The following is a 16,233-nucleotide window of genomic DNA, read 5'->3' on the forward strand; positions in this document are numbered from 1 at the left end:
ACTGAATAGCTTTATGTACAGCTTAGCTTATTACCAAATCATTCTTAATCTTAAACCAAATTATTTTTTTCAGAAAATCAAATCTGAATCTCATACAAGAAAGCATACTGAATCAGTGATTGAATATATGACCAGGATGAGAAAGCTGACCAAATACTGCAGCTCTGGAGAGGTATTAAAGTAAATGCTGAGAGAGAGAGGATGGACCATACAGGGCCAGCCATTGTCTGAAACAGAGTTAATTTTCAAAGTGATCTAAATATTGCTTTAACAGTAGAAGTAGCAAACAAAAATGGACAGGAAATAAGGAGAAGGGCCAATTAGAATGAGGTGAGGATTTGCTCTGAGCTACTGCACAATGGTACCTCCTATACCGAGCCAACAGATATTGTCAGTATACTGGCTTACAGATTCAGTGTCAACTTTACCCCCCGAAAGGACCAATCACAATACCAGTAGATTGCCAGGCACCCAGTATTACTGCTGCACAGGTTAAAATAGCACTGTCCAAGGCCAAGAATACAGCTTTTATGGGACCTGACAATATCCCTGGTTGTGTTCTACATGAAGTACAGAGTGAACTGGCACCTCACCTTTGAGCCCTGTTCAGTCACAGCCTCACCTCAGGCTTTGTCCCTACTGAATGGCACACTGCTATAGTCATCCCTCTCCACAAAAGAGGAGCGACTACAGACCCTGGGAACTATCGCCCCATTAGGCCCAATCATTCCAGGGGAACTATCACCCCATTAGCCTGACAAGCCTGATATGTAAAGCTATGAAACGCATCATCATGGACCTAATAAACAAGGATACAGGGAATCTCAAAACTCTGGATCCCACACAGTTTGGTTTTGTGAAGGGTAGAGCATGCCTGCTCAACTTGGTCGACTTCTTTGAGTCAGTCACCAGAGATGTGGATGAAGGCAAGGTGGTTCATACAGCTTACCTTGATCTGGCCAAGGCTTTTGATACCATTCCCCACTCAGGAGTCAGAAAAACTCACTAAGCTAGGCATCAACCCCTATATCACTAGGTGGGTTGCAAACTGGCTGACAGATAGAACCCACAGTGTGAAAGTAGCTGACTCCAAGTCAGACTGCTGACTAGTCACGAGTGGAGTCCCACAGGGTTCGGTCCTGGGTCCTCTCCTGTTTGGTATCTACTTCTCTGAAGTCCAGGCCAACACGAAGGGACTCTGGCTGACAATGTTTGCAGACAATTGCAAGTTGGGAGCTATTATTAACTCCCCAAGTGATATTGGCATCCTACAGAATGGCCTCACTGAGACCAATGACTGGTGTCAGAACCATGGCCTTAAGCTCAATGCCAAAAAATGTGTTGTCATCCCCTTTGGGAAAAACCCAGTTCCCATGAATTGCCACACTGATGGTAGTCCACTGAACACAGAAGGCGTTATAAGAGATCTGGGAACACAGGTTGACAGCAGCCTCTCTTTTTATCACCACATTGCCACTGTGGTCAGAAAGTCCTTCTATGTGGCACATCTCATTACTAACGGTTTTGCATCCAGGAAGAAAGAAGTCATTGTCTCCCTCTACTCTTCCCTCATTAGGCCAATCATCGAGTACAATGCCCCATTTGGCATGTACCTCACTAAACACCTGCAACAACTGGAGAGGCCACAAAAATACCTCGCAAAGAGGATCATAGGCCTTAAGCACTTGTTCTATATGGACAGACTAAAAAAACTCCAACTATTCTCTGTCGCATATCACCTACATAGAGGCGATCTCTGCTTGACTTACAAAGCCATGTCTGACCCAACTCTGTTAGAAATGCTACATCTAAGGAAATCCCAATCCCTCCACACCACACGCTCCAGAGACCTCAACCTCCATTACCACAATTAACAGAACATGCTGGAGGGACAGGTTCATAACCCAGAGACTGCCCATGCTATGGAATAGACTTCCCATACATGTCAAGCAGAGCACCTCGCTGACCCTCTTCAAGAGAAATCTTGATGAGTGGATGGGAAACAGAAAATGCACCCCGGGGATAACTCCAGTGGCTTTACTCGAGAGAGAGGCACTGGGAACTAAGGTCGGGTGGCACTATGCCAGGGTAATCCTATGGCTGGGCTTATAAAGGCCCCAGGACCATTAGCCTAGTACACACCTATGAACCTATAAGAAGTATAATTGTGGCGTGTTATTCATAAGCATAGTGCACAGTTGCATAAATAAGATGTGTGCACAATGTTTAGTATACCGCTATTACTTGCCATCATCCACAAACATGGATTCTAGCAATAAAAAGCACCATACAGAAGGCGTTGAGCTTCTATGAATGGCAAACATATGTGCATAGTATGCAGTGGTATAACATGTGTCTTGATATTCCTGATGGGGGCAGCACGGTTTAGCATAAGTGCACTACACACAGCACAGCTGGGAACAGTAACTTGTACTACTTGCATGTTATACCTTAGTAAGCTGCTGTCCCAAGCTATGTAGAGGTTCATAGGTAAATACTAGGCTATCTACCAATTTAAACCTAGCTAATTTCACATTCAAATGTGAGAATCAAACCCCATACTTTGTGTCGTCTATGAGGTAAACATCATAACCATTACACCAACCCCCAGCTCCTCTGCTGTCATGCCTAAGAGTAATTCATACAAAAAAAAAAAAAAATCACTAAGCAAGATGGTTGCAAAATTTGAAGAAGGAATCTTCTTATACTGCAAAGGACTACTTTTTAAATGATGCTGTCCATCTTTATATGCTGAACAACATATCAGTAGTGGAGATATACTGCACTGATAAGTGCAATGCACTGGTTACCGTGTTGGAACCATCTCATATGCTCACAGACAGATTACAGCCGAATGATGCCTTAGGCATGGTAGCAAACCATGGCCCCCATTAACCATACCATTATCTCTTTACTTGGCAATTACTCCCAGCCGCCATAAAATAATGTTTGAATTTCTCAAGTACATGACAGGGTGCCCTAATCTCACTCAGACAAGGTCCACTAGGACTAAGACATCTATCCCTAACTGTGACTATTACAGACCAAATTGCCTTCATTTCAGCAAGTGCAAAAAACCAATCCCTGAGTGCTGTCAACCAGAATGCAGAAGTTAAGACAAAAAGAGAACAAGTTACATAACTAAAAGGGATCCCACATAAATGTAGGACTATCATTATCCAAATTTCCCTATCACTACAATATTGTACTATAGCTGGGCCGGAAATGACTGTGTACGAGAGGCATCCTATAACTGAGCAATCCAGTCAGGTCAGCCCATACACTTTGCCTACTATACAGTGTGCAAACTTTCCTGTTTTAACTAACTTACCTATTGCCAGTATCCAACTTTTGTGAGAAGAAGGTCCCCATCCTGCTCAGCTCCCCTACCCTACCCCAAAGCTCACTCACCTTCAGTATGACTAGCTTTATACCTATCTCACTCCCAACTCTGTACACCTCCAATCACAGTTCAACGCAGTCTTCCTCCATTCCTCACTCCCAGCCAATCACTCTTTCTCCCTCCACTTCCCATTCTCTAGCTAACCACCACCATTAACCCACACACCACATTCCCTATTCACCTTGCTCATTTCCTACATCCTTATCTTCCCTTACTTAAACTACTTCTCCCCAGATATGGCCTGAAAAACCACACTCATCCACTCTGCTAAACACTTCTATCTCATATATCAGACACACCTCCTTCATATCTCACCAACTCACTATCCTAAATGCAAGTAGTTAAGGTTCTCTGGCCTAGAAATCTACAGTTATTATTCTCTCCCTCTACCATATAATCTCCCAATGTGCACATAAAAACACACCAAGCAGACCCGCTACATAAACTAACTTACTTAAGCAATTCACCCACCCCCTAACATGTTCTGTTCTCTAACACTTACTATCCCCTTCCATCTATCCTCTCCCATCTTACATCATATGAATCAAGCCTTCTTACATAACTATCAGTCCACTTTTCTTCCACCTTACCAGCAGTATCTATAAACTCTGACCACAATTTCCCAGATATATTTCCCACTCTATTCCCTCTCAAAAGTATAAATCTACTCAAGTATAAAATTCAGTGTCACCAGCGCATCCGTAATAACCTGTGTCCAAAACCTAAATCTAAATTAAGATGTCTAACCCTTACTCTCTATGTCCCCAAACATTAAATCGTACTGCAGAAACCTACCTAATCCAGGCTGACGCTCATTCCTATCCCATCCCACCCCCTCAGCAAAGAACACCCTCCCTTCATAATACCCCTTAAACTCCTCCTCTTTATTCACTCTCCACATCAACATAAGGAGTATATATAACAAATGCATGGCTGGCCCTACACTCACCTGATATTGTAGTACTAACTGAAAACTGACTGAAAAATGAAACTAAAGATAATGGGATACCCTTTAACATCCATAAGGCTGACAGAAAGCATATGAGCGCTGGCGAAGCTGCAATATCTTATAAAAGCACTCTTCCGCTCTCCTTATCAGCCCTGCCTTCTCCTCATTACAACAAAACTGAACTCCTGATAACTAATCTCAAACTAAACCAACATAAATCTGTCTATATTGTAAGAGTCTATATCTTTCCAAGTAACAATCTCTCCAAAGCAGAAGATCTCCTCTGCTGGCTGACCTCCAAAATTCCTCAAGAAAAGGTAGCACTGGGTGACTTCAGTATTGATTGTCTCTCTCTCTCTCTCTCTTTCTCTCTCCTCTCATAACTCATCTCAAAACGTAAACCTATTTGGACTCTCTTAACTGATCACCTATCCCATCTGCTTCAGTAAGACGAATAACAGAGGCACCACAGTAGACTGGATGCTCTTCTCTATGCCAAGTAAAATTTCCACCTCAGGAACCCTCTTGGACTCCTTAAGTGACTATCTCCCTATATTCCCAAGAAGAAAGCAAATATCTATGAACAATATTATTACAATATGACACGTAACCTCTCAAACTTCAAAAAGACACCTTTATCTCATACCTTAAACAGTACAACTAGTATATCCTAAAACATATACCAGCTGATGACAACATATCTCACTTTAATAATAAACTCCTAAATTTCCTGAATAAAATAGCCCCATGTAGGGAAAAAAGAGTAAGTTAAATCCCACCCCTTGGCCATCCAGAAGCACCAAACATCTCATGAAACTTCAATCTACTACCTGGAAAACGTAGGCTTTACATAAAACTCAGACTAACCTATAAAACTTCAGAGAGCTTAGAAAAGGAGCTAAATAGCACATTAAATCTGATAAAAACATATGGCACTAACCTCCAGAGTAATAATTACCATAACCTCAAAATATTCTGGTCTTCCATAAATCAGCTCCTAAATCCTGACTGTTCAACACAACCCTTACCAACACTTAAAACAAACAACCCCACAAACTGTCTCTTCCATACTCAATAAAAATAATCATAATAAAACACAGAGCACTATCTAACCCCTAATCACCCCATGTTCCCTATGTCTCCAATCAGTCCCTACTTCTACCATAAAAACACACCGACTCAGGATAAAACTTACCTCCCTAGAACTAGACAACCTACCAGGAGAATAACTAAAGATCGTAGCAGAGGCCATAGCATATCCTGTCTCTGTTCTGATAAACTGCTCTATCAATGAATTTAATTTAATTCTCTTATGGAAATGATGCTGCATCCTTCCAATCCACAAAGGTGGCACTACGTTGAACTCACTGATTATAGACCCATCACTATTCTCTCCCCTCTATCTAAAATACTTGAAAAGTGTGTCCAATCCCATCTCCTTCAGCATAGCTCCCAAAATTCACTTCTCTCTCACTCACAGAATGGTTTCAACCCCCACCACATCACCTCTGCCACCCTCTTTAGCTTTACCAACACTGTCAACACAAATAGAGACAAAGGTAACCTTCTACCAGACCTGTTTCTTTATCTCTCTAAAGCTTTCAGCACTGTCTCCCACACCATACTCTTACAAAAACTACCTAATCTATGCCTTGATAACTCCCCTCTCTCTCTCTCTCTCTCTCTCTCTCTCTCTCTCCCCTGGTTTTCCAGCTACCTCTATGATTGGCTCCAGGCAGTGAAATGGCAGACAGAGATCTCAGCCTTCCTCCCCATAACAGTTGGAGTCCCACAGGGATCCATATTCACTCCCATCCTATTTACTATCTTTGTTAATGACCTTGCCCTAATAAACAAAATACCACTTTAGCACTGTATTCTGATGATTCAGTTATCATATGCACATAGAAAAACCTTGACTCCCTCTAAAAGCTAACTCATGAATCCTTTACTTCAGTAGAAAACTGGCTAACTTCCTCTAAGCTATTCCTTAACACCAACAAATCTAAGCTACTGCTCTTCACTTGCAAACACCTGGCTATAAAGAAATCATAGGTTCATAGGTGTTTATTAGGCTAATGACCACAAGGGACATTTTAAGCCTATCCATGCATCCCAAATCTCTGACAAGTTCTGTTACCCTTGATTAAGTGTAAGCAGGAACTTGGGAGATGAAACATTTACAAACAGAGGCCTGGAAGATGAACCAGTTACCAGCTGCCTGTGTCCATTAGAGACCCAGATGCCAAACCAGGGATGAATTTCCTGTTTCCCATCCAGTTGTCCAAATTACACCTGAATTGGGTTAGGGAGGAACTCTGCTTCACGTGGATGGGGAGCCTGTTACAGAAAAAGGGTACTCTCTAGGATATATACCTGTCTGTCCAGCAGATCCTATTTATATCACAGGCAAGGTTTCAGTCTTTAGAATGGGTAATTCTGGTGCTGTTTGTTTTGTGGATATGCAGGAGGTCCATCAGAGTGGGGTCTGACAATGCCCTGTATGCCATGTATAGATCTCCCCTCAACAGCTTGTAGCAGACAGAATACAAGTATAGGGCCTTGAGGCAGTCTGCATAAGACATTCTACGTATGCCCTGTATTATTTTAGACAGAAACATCTATGTACGATCCAGTTGTTGGTTATGCCTGGTTAGGTACATACCAAAGAGGGTATTGTACTCAATGATAGGTTTGATGAATGCTGAATACAGTGGAACAATGACTTCTTTGGAACTAGGTGCCATGCCTTTGTTTATAAGTTGGACAACATAGAATGATTTCTTCACTACTGTAGACATGTGATGGTCAAAGGCTGTCTATGTGTGTCCTTAGGTCCCTGACTACTGGATCAACTGTAAGGGGTGTGTTGTCAATATGATAGTTACCAGGGGTGGATGACTTCCCAAAGGATACTATTATGCATTTCCTGGGATTTAGTTTTAGTCCATGGGTCTGGCACCAGTTGTATGTCTGTGTCAGCCCTTCCTGTTGAACATTTGTGACAGTGCGGGATTCAGTGACAGCTCCTAATCTGCAATCATCTGCAAATTTAGTCAGCCAAAGGCCATTGACATTGACCTTGACTTCAGAGACGTAGATGCCAAAAAGGAGCGGTCCCAGGACCAACCCGGAGGGACTCCACTTGTGACTGGCCTCTTTGCAGAGGTGGACTCTCCATTTCTAACTTCCTGTGTCCTGTTTCTGAGCCAGTTGACTATCCACCGGGTCACATAAGGATTTGTACCAAAACTCTTGAGTTTGTCAACAATACCTGAGTGGAGTATTGTGTCAAATTCCTTGGCCAGGTCAAGGTAAGCAGCGTGAACAGTTTTGCCCTCATCCATTGCTTTGGTGACCTTTTCAAAGAAGTCAATCAGGTTGAGTAGGCATGACCTGCCCTTGACAAAATCAAATTGGGTTGGGTCCAGTGTATGGAGGTTTACTACATCATTACTGATCATTTCTATGATAATTCTTTCCATAGCTTTGCATATGAGACTAGTGAGACTTATGGGTCTGTAGTTTCCAAGATCTGTAGATAGCCCACCTTTGTGCAGAGGGATGACTATTGCTGTTCTCCATTCATGAAGCATAAAGCCTGTTTGGAGGCTACAATTAAACAGCAATTCCAGAGGATCTGATAGGTCATGTTTCCTGCTATTTAGAAGGCATCCTGGGATATTGTCTGGGCCCATTGATGCAGTGTTCTTGGCCTTAGAGAGAGCATTAAGGACCTGCTCTGTAGTCATTGCAGGGGGGAGTTATATTTGCTGGTATTTCCTGAGGCAAGGCTGAGGAGGGGGGAGTAAAGTTGCAGCTGAATTTGTCAGCCAGTAGTTTTGCTATATCTTTCAGCTCAGTGTAGGTGTCTCCATTTAAAATGAACTCTGCACACAATTGTGTATTGCCTTTGAGGTTGTGGACATAGCAAAAGAATGCCTTGTGGTTGTCCTCAGCCTGGGAGACCAAATTTACTTCAAACTTGGCTTTGATAGACTTTATTTATCCTCTTGAGTTGTTTGTTTAGTTTGATGAGAGTACTTTTATCCTGCTGGGTGCTGCACCTCCTAATTTTTGTCATGATTTTCTTCCTTCTGTTATACAGCCTACTAATTTTGTGATTCCACCAGGGTGGTTATTTTTTGAGTTAGTTTTGTACTTCTTTCTGGTAGGTACAGATACCTCTATGCAGCTATTAACATGCTTGTATATTGTTTCTCTGAAATGTTCTGTATAGGCAGCAGTGATCTTAGGGTTTATGGTAAATGGTTGAAATTTGGCCAGGTTATCACTTAATAGCAGGAAGTTAGCCTTATAGTAGTTCCTGAATATTCCAGGGTTAGGTGGGGTCCAGGTTTTATTTTTACTTCAAAGGGGACCATTTTGAGGTCTGACTTTGCCAGGGAAGATATTACACTAGGGGATGTGCAACATTCTCCCGTAATAGTTAGGACCAGATCCAGTATGGTTGCACCCCTGGTTGGTGTACTGACAGTCTGGTCCAGGGAGTCTGTGTTTACAAAATCCAGGAATCTCTTTGCCTATTCATTTGGTGTTGTATAGGATTCCAGTTAATACTGGGGTAGTTAAAGTTGCCCATGAATATGGCATTGGGTTGGATGGTGAGTGTTTCCAATAAGTTTAAATACATGGTATGGGTTTCCTGGGTCAAAGAGGGGACCTATATAGCTTACAAAGAAGTGGTATTGGATTTTGCCTATGGTGATTTGAACATGGAGAAGCTCAAGTGCATTATCCTGTTTGACCAGCCTTGAGGTATATTTATGTTTGATGTAAATCGAGACACCTCCACCTGTAGTCGCCTGTCTGTGTAGCGGCTGGTCTAATGTGTGGAAGGCATTATAACCTTGTACTGTCAATGTGTTCTTCATGGCTTTAAACTATGTCTCGGTGACTGCACAGATGCCAGCATTCTCTAGGGTTAAGAGAGCTTCTAGGGAGTAGAGTTTTTTTTGTTTATACTCTTAGCATTGAGCAGCAATATCTTTAGATTTTCTTGGTTTTGATTTGCTACATTGAAAGTACGTTCAGTTTGGCATTGCTAGCAAAATGCACTACGGGAGAAGACAATGTTTTAGCTAATATTCAAAAGCCTAGAGAGTAGAGATGCAGACCATCTCTGGCAAAGCAGCATGGTTTGTTGACCATCTACTTCCATGCTGACAAATATTGCACCCCCTTAGAATGACATCAGAAACTAAGACAATTATTAGTCAGTCATCTTTTGTTCGTATTGTGGCATCATCCTTGGAGAAGGAAAAATGTTGCTCAATGCTAGGCTCATATCAGCCTGAGATATATATTCTGAGAGCTACATGATGCCTCTCTTTATATAGTCTAGGGAGGTAAGTCTCAAGTTACTTACACCCACATGGACTATGACTGAGTCATACTAGTACCTCTGGTCCAATAACCTGAATGTGTGCATAATGTCATGGATCCTAGCCCCTGATAAGCAACTCAGTGTTACTTTCTCCTTACTCAGCCTGGTGAGACAGACATCAGTGTGTCTCACAATGGAGTCTGTTGGATTGTGTGGTGGCTTGCCTTATGGGCTTAGAAGTATAGGGTCATAAGATGTGGCTTTATGTGTTGATGAGGGTATTGTTTTGAAAGAGTGCATTCGGTACAGCTGAGGGTATTTGTTATATGTACTTCATCTAGGAGTTCTTTGGGGTTTAGGAAGGTTACATTTAAGTGCCTCAGCATATATCTGTCTATCTGTTTGCTTTGAATTGTGTGTGATGGGTGCAGTATGTGTACTACTGACAACCTTATTTATATTGGGAGTACTTTTATGTGAGAGCTTTGCCTCCAGTGACATTGTGTAAATACATCTCACATACCGTATCATATCAGTTTGTTTGTGAATAAACTGGTTGTCAGTAAACATGAGGCAATTTCTACATTGTCTCAGGATGCCCATATCCACCAAGCTGGTAATGGAGATTATCGGAAAGTTCATATTTGTGACAACTGACCCTTTTTATTGATTAGGCAGTTGGAGTGAGAATATAAAGCAATGTCAAAAGTATCTGGTTTGCAACCCTGGGGGCAATGCTTGTCACTGCAAACTAGTTGTCCTGTGTGCAACTAGGTATTGGTGAAATTTCAGTCGTACTTTTACAGGAAAAATGCCACTCGTGGTGTCTGTGTCTATTCAGGGCACTGCCAAACACTTGAGAGTAAACTAATAAGTAGACCATGATAATTTATGGATAAAACATTTAGGCAGATATTCTGAAGTTAGAAACAAATCAAGCAGTACTTACTGAAAACAAAGAATTAGCTTGTCAACAATGATGAAAAGAGGGGAGTTGCATGAATGGCTACTGCATGACTACTACTTGTGCTGGTCTCAACATAGCTTCACTCTGCTAAGATACAATGCTACTTTACTTCTTCTCTCACCAGACATAAAACATCAGCAATATTTCCAAGATGAGAAGCAGGCCATGGCCTGTTTGGTGATCTACAGTCTTCTCCCAGATGATGAAAGGGTCTGTAGTCTTTTCATAGCCTTTTTCTTGGTAGATGTCTTGAATAGCAACCAGACCAATCAGGAATGTCAAGCACAGACACTGATTGTACAACCAGGAACAGTCAGGAATCAGTGCACTCTGCCCCTTCTCTCACCAGGAGCAAAATATAAGCAGAATTTCAAGCTGGCACCAATGAGGCAGCTATTAGGCTTTCTGGTGATCAGCAGTCTCCAGGAAATAATATCCTTATGCTCCTTCTCTCACTATCACCAAAACAGAAGCTCTAATCCCAAAATAACTATTGAGAGGCAGAATGTGGGCTCTCCAATACTTGGTGGTCTTGTAGTAGATGTTGCAGATTTTAAAGGTAAGATGGAAAATTAGTTAATATCATAAGAGCTGCAGTGTTCACTGAGCAGTTAGATATGAAAGAGGGGGTAACTTAAGCTTTAGCTATTTAAGTGGAGAGCCACTAATTTTAAAAGCGCAAGATAGACTACTGTTACCTCCACTAATAACACCAAAATAAAGCTTGCCTCTCACACCAAGCACCAGGCTACTTTCAGTTCATGTAGATGAAGACCTAAAATTCAATGTCAATATAGATCACATAGTGAAACAAATGCACCAAAAACTTGACCCTCTCAACAGGGCCAAACCCTACCAGACAAATATAACAAGATCAGACATAGCCGCTACCCTCACTCTACTCACTGTCTTCTATGCTGCACCAATATTGGCAAACATCCAACAAACCTATGTAACTAAGCTCAAGCAGTTCTACAACAAGGCTGCAAAATTTGAAACCAACTTTCCCCCATATATTGCACCACTGCATGGCACTCAGAGAACTTCAGTGTCTTGAACTACCCCCACCAAATCACATGCTCTCAACTCACTATTGTTTATAAGCTAGTAAATAAACCAACTGACTGCACATCCCTAGCAAACCTTATACAATCATACCATCCAATTAGAATTCTGTGTTCTTCTGACAAAGCCCTACTGCTTGCTACCAGACCTAGTAACTCTGCTGGCTGTGCCCTCTACTCTCACCTAGTGTCCAAAACCTGGAATTCAGTCACCCTACTAATTAGACAACACCCCTCACTAAAATCGTTTTATGCAAATTTTATGAGCAACAGACCAAAAATATGAGCCAAAAATCTGGACAGTCTGTGAAAATCTGGACAGTTGAGAGGTATGCTTGCCTTACTGATAGACACTCAAGGAATTTGCAATTCTTTTGTTCTCTAACATTCAGTTGCATGGTTCCTTAAGTTAAGTCAGGTAAGGAAAAGTACCTAAAATTTGTCCAAAATGTTGTAGTAGGAGGAGGTGGGTGCTGAAACTATAATTCACAGTGCTTAGCCTGGCAGCACTTTCTCATGCCAGTTTCTGATGCTTGTAGTCTGCAGTCAACTTTTTTCAGCACCTGATCTAAATATTGTGAATCTTCTCATTCTCTTTAAATGGTGCATTACTACATTGATCAAATCCTCTGCTATAAAAAAGGCTGCTGTAGATTATCATTATGACATTAGTAATACATGTAGACATTATTTAAAGCAGTCACTGACCCTAGTCAGAGCACAAGAAAATCAAGGTTACAATAAATGGCAATAATTTATCCTAAAATACTACTTAGAAATAAACCTGTTCTGAAGAACTTTAATATACAGTGTGACCTAAAATCAAGTTGACTTATGACTTTTATCACCTCCCTCTTGAAGGATCACTGATTTTGCAGATAACAACGATATCTGTGTAACTCATAGTGGAGAGTATAAAGTGAGAATGGGGGAAGTCCAATTGTTTTAGAGCAGAGGAAAAGCACAACATCTCCGCAAAACTGAAAAACAACAGGCATTTTCTGCTTTTTATTAAGTGACTTCAAATTAAAGCAATAAGTAAAATGATTGATTGATGTAATGTGCTACTCATTGTCCTACTAATATATATATATATATATATATATATATATATATATATATATATATACATACATTATATATATATGTTTATATATATATGGAAAAGGTCAAAACATCAAAATATATCACGCAGGTAACATTGGCCAACCAGACGTGCAGCAGGCAAATTGACAATAAATTAACTTGTGCTACTTTATGAGGATCACCAACAAAAAACACAGTAGAGCACTCTAAGAAGGGATCGGCCACACTTAAAAAACGTCAGGAACTTTACTGGATAAATAAAAAATTAATGCTTTAACTTCAGTCACTGTGTTTTTCTCTACAAATGACAGTTTTTAGGTTCATTTTATGTTTTTAAGTATTTTAAAGTACTTGTTTTGTATAAGATTGTCTATTTTTTTATGAATGAATCAGAGCCTTAAATATATGATTAATATATTTGGTTGTGTAAAATAATTTCATATTATTTAAGAGGGTTATTTTTCAGAATGATGTATATACATACACAACGAATGTTGTGTCAATTTAAATCTTAATTGATTAAATGGTTTCATTGGTGCTTTTTGGGTGGAAATGGAGTATAAATTGCTGGTATTAACAATGTGTGTGTGTGTATGATGAAAACGCGGTGATTGAAATTAAAGCGTTAATTTTTTATTTATCCAATAAAGTTCCTGACATTATTTAAGTGTGGCCGATTCCTTCTTAGAGTGCTCTACTGTGTTTTTTGTTGGTGGTTCTACATTTTGAGCACTCGTCCGGCTATTTTTTCTACTTTACGAGGATAAATGACAACTGTAGATGCTGAGTTTTGGTAATTCACTTACAGTATAATGGAACTTAATTATCATTAATGACTGTGCAACAATAACTTTGTGTAGAAAAAAATGTTAACATTGGTGGAAATGATGGCGTTGGAAGAATTGACAGTGCCTCCAGCTCACACAAGGCTCTAGACACCTGCCTAGGGCTCTGTGCTTGTCCACCTCTGCATTTGCAGATGGTTATATGTTTCTGAATCATGTACCACTGAGAGGAGGGCATTTATGTGTACTATGCACACAAAATACTATTAATGCACAAGGTCTTAGGCTTTTGTATGCCTTTGGCTTTGGATCACAAAGGACTATGTCATGCCATTATATGTCACACCAGCCACACACCATGGCACACAGCATTTATGAATAGTTCTACCTAGAATAAATTAACTTAAATTCAGAGTAAGAAGCAGCATGATTTGCAATAAATTATGTTATACTGAAATCATAAAGAAGAGCAGAGAAAATAATGGGAACTATTGATGTGAAGGTTGATAATATAAGGAATAAAAATAATGTAGTACCTTTGCTTTTATGGAACTTAATGCCCCATGATTGCTGTTTTGATACTGGCTGGATAAAATTCAGTTACACTGGAAAGAATAAAAAAGCTCCTGCATTCTAAAAGTGGTGTTGTAGAAAAGGAACTTATTAAAACTGAAGCCGTACTCAGAAAGGGAGTGGGTATGTTTTAATTATCCAAACCTATAATACATATTACATTAGATGCTAAGTGTAGGTTTATTTATTTTCTTAATTTATGTATTCACACTTTGTTAACTGGATTAGCCCCTTTAGGCCAATGGCCTCATTTTGGGGAGACCCAAAGTGGAAGTTATACTGACTAGGAAAAATTTGGTCAGTGCACCTGAGAACCTCTACTCTTTTTGATAAGTGCAGTGAAATCTTTTGCATCCATTTGAGCTACCACCGACTCAGGGGGTATCAGTTTAATGTCTCATCTGAAGGATGGCACACCTGGTAGTGCAGCACCCTCCTTATATTTGCACTGCAGCACCATTACTGGAAAAATTAATCTAATGAGCTGTTGTGGGAATAGAACCGGCTTCATTCTACACAAAAACATGTATGCCACATGTTGAGTTACTGAGATTGCTTTTTCAGACCTAAATCAAGTCTTTTTACTAATGCTGATTCACTGAGTAGGCAACCTATTCTAGAAAAGACTACAGCCCTGACATACCTGATCAGTTATTGATGTTATATACCATGGTCAGTGTATCAGAGCAAACTGAACAAATCAAACTATGGACTATCAAAGATACAGTTCTGACCTAAAATATCTGAACCTAACTTTCTGCCATGGTGTTCCAGAAGACAAGCATTAGGCTTGGATTCAGAGATGGATGTGTACCATAGCGCTCTGTAGTCCTAGTCTCTCCACAAAGGCATCTAGTACTTCTGAATATGTTGCAACAAGCTCACACTGGAATGCCAAAACTAAAATGCATATAGATATGTCATTTGGGCAGAAATCAGGATGTAGAAAATGAAGCAAAGAAATATGGTAAGTGTCATGCAAATGGTGCATCCACAATGAATGTACCTTTATACCCATAGGAACTTCCTGAGAAGCCAATGGCTATACTGCATGAGGCATATGTGCTTGGAAATGTTTTTAATCTTGACAAATATTCATTAAAAGCTGGTAGATGGATGTGTCATGCATGCTATTATTTTGTATGTGATTACTGAAAAACTATGACAAACGTTAGCGCAGAAATGTCTGGTAATAGAATTCATTATTAAACTACTGTGATGATGTCAGGTATTGCCATTTATGACTAGAGAAGTAGGGAATAGGATGTGTAACATATGCCAGTGTAGCTAGCTGGAGTTTTGTAAAGAATTTTATGTCATTTGTATATCAAACGGATTTGTACAGGTGTTTGTATTGAAAATGTACCAACAGTGGGTCCTGCTGGACAGAAAAGAAATACACCTATATGTCAAACTGTACTGTAACTGTTGAAATTAATATATTGTAACAGAGGATAGTGGAAGAGAAGAGGTTAATCTCAGTCCAGCTATCTTTGAAAAATAGTCTAAAATTAAATTACCTGGTTTAGGTCATAAAAATTGTATCTTACAGTTCTGATTGCAGCCAGAGACAAAATGGCTGTGAAAACTAGGAATCGTATTGTATTATCCTTAGGGGTGAGCTAATTGCTACCCTGGAAGGGTGGAAGATTTGAAATGGTTTTATAGCTTCCAGATGATATAACACATCTCAGCAAAGCTCTGTCTGTGTATATAGCAACACATATGTGCTAAATTATGGTTCAGTTTCTAATTAAGCGGGTAGTGTGAGAATCAGAAGCTAGATGACCAGATGTATGTGATATCATTCTGTAATACAGCACTAAAATAATGTTTAATACTATATGAGATAGAATTCCCAGGGCAGTATGTTTATCACTCACCTTCTTCATCTTGCCTTCTTTTTGTAAGTAATCAAGGAATAGTAATTCTTTAGATCAGTCAGGAAAATATAGCGAGATAAAGAGGTGGTACTGGTGGAATGACAGATGACTTGCATAGTAACCTTTTAGCATTGCTTTCTGTTACAAAGATGGTGCTTCAGATACAATACTATATT

This window comes from Protopterus annectens, chromosome 11.part0 (assembly GCF_019279795.1).
Source record: "Protopterus annectens isolate FY-2018-M chromosome 11.part0, PAN1.0, whole genome shotgun sequence".
NCBI classification, from domain to species: Eukaryota; Metazoa; Chordata; order Ceratodontiformes; family Protopteridae; genus Protopterus; species Protopterus annectens.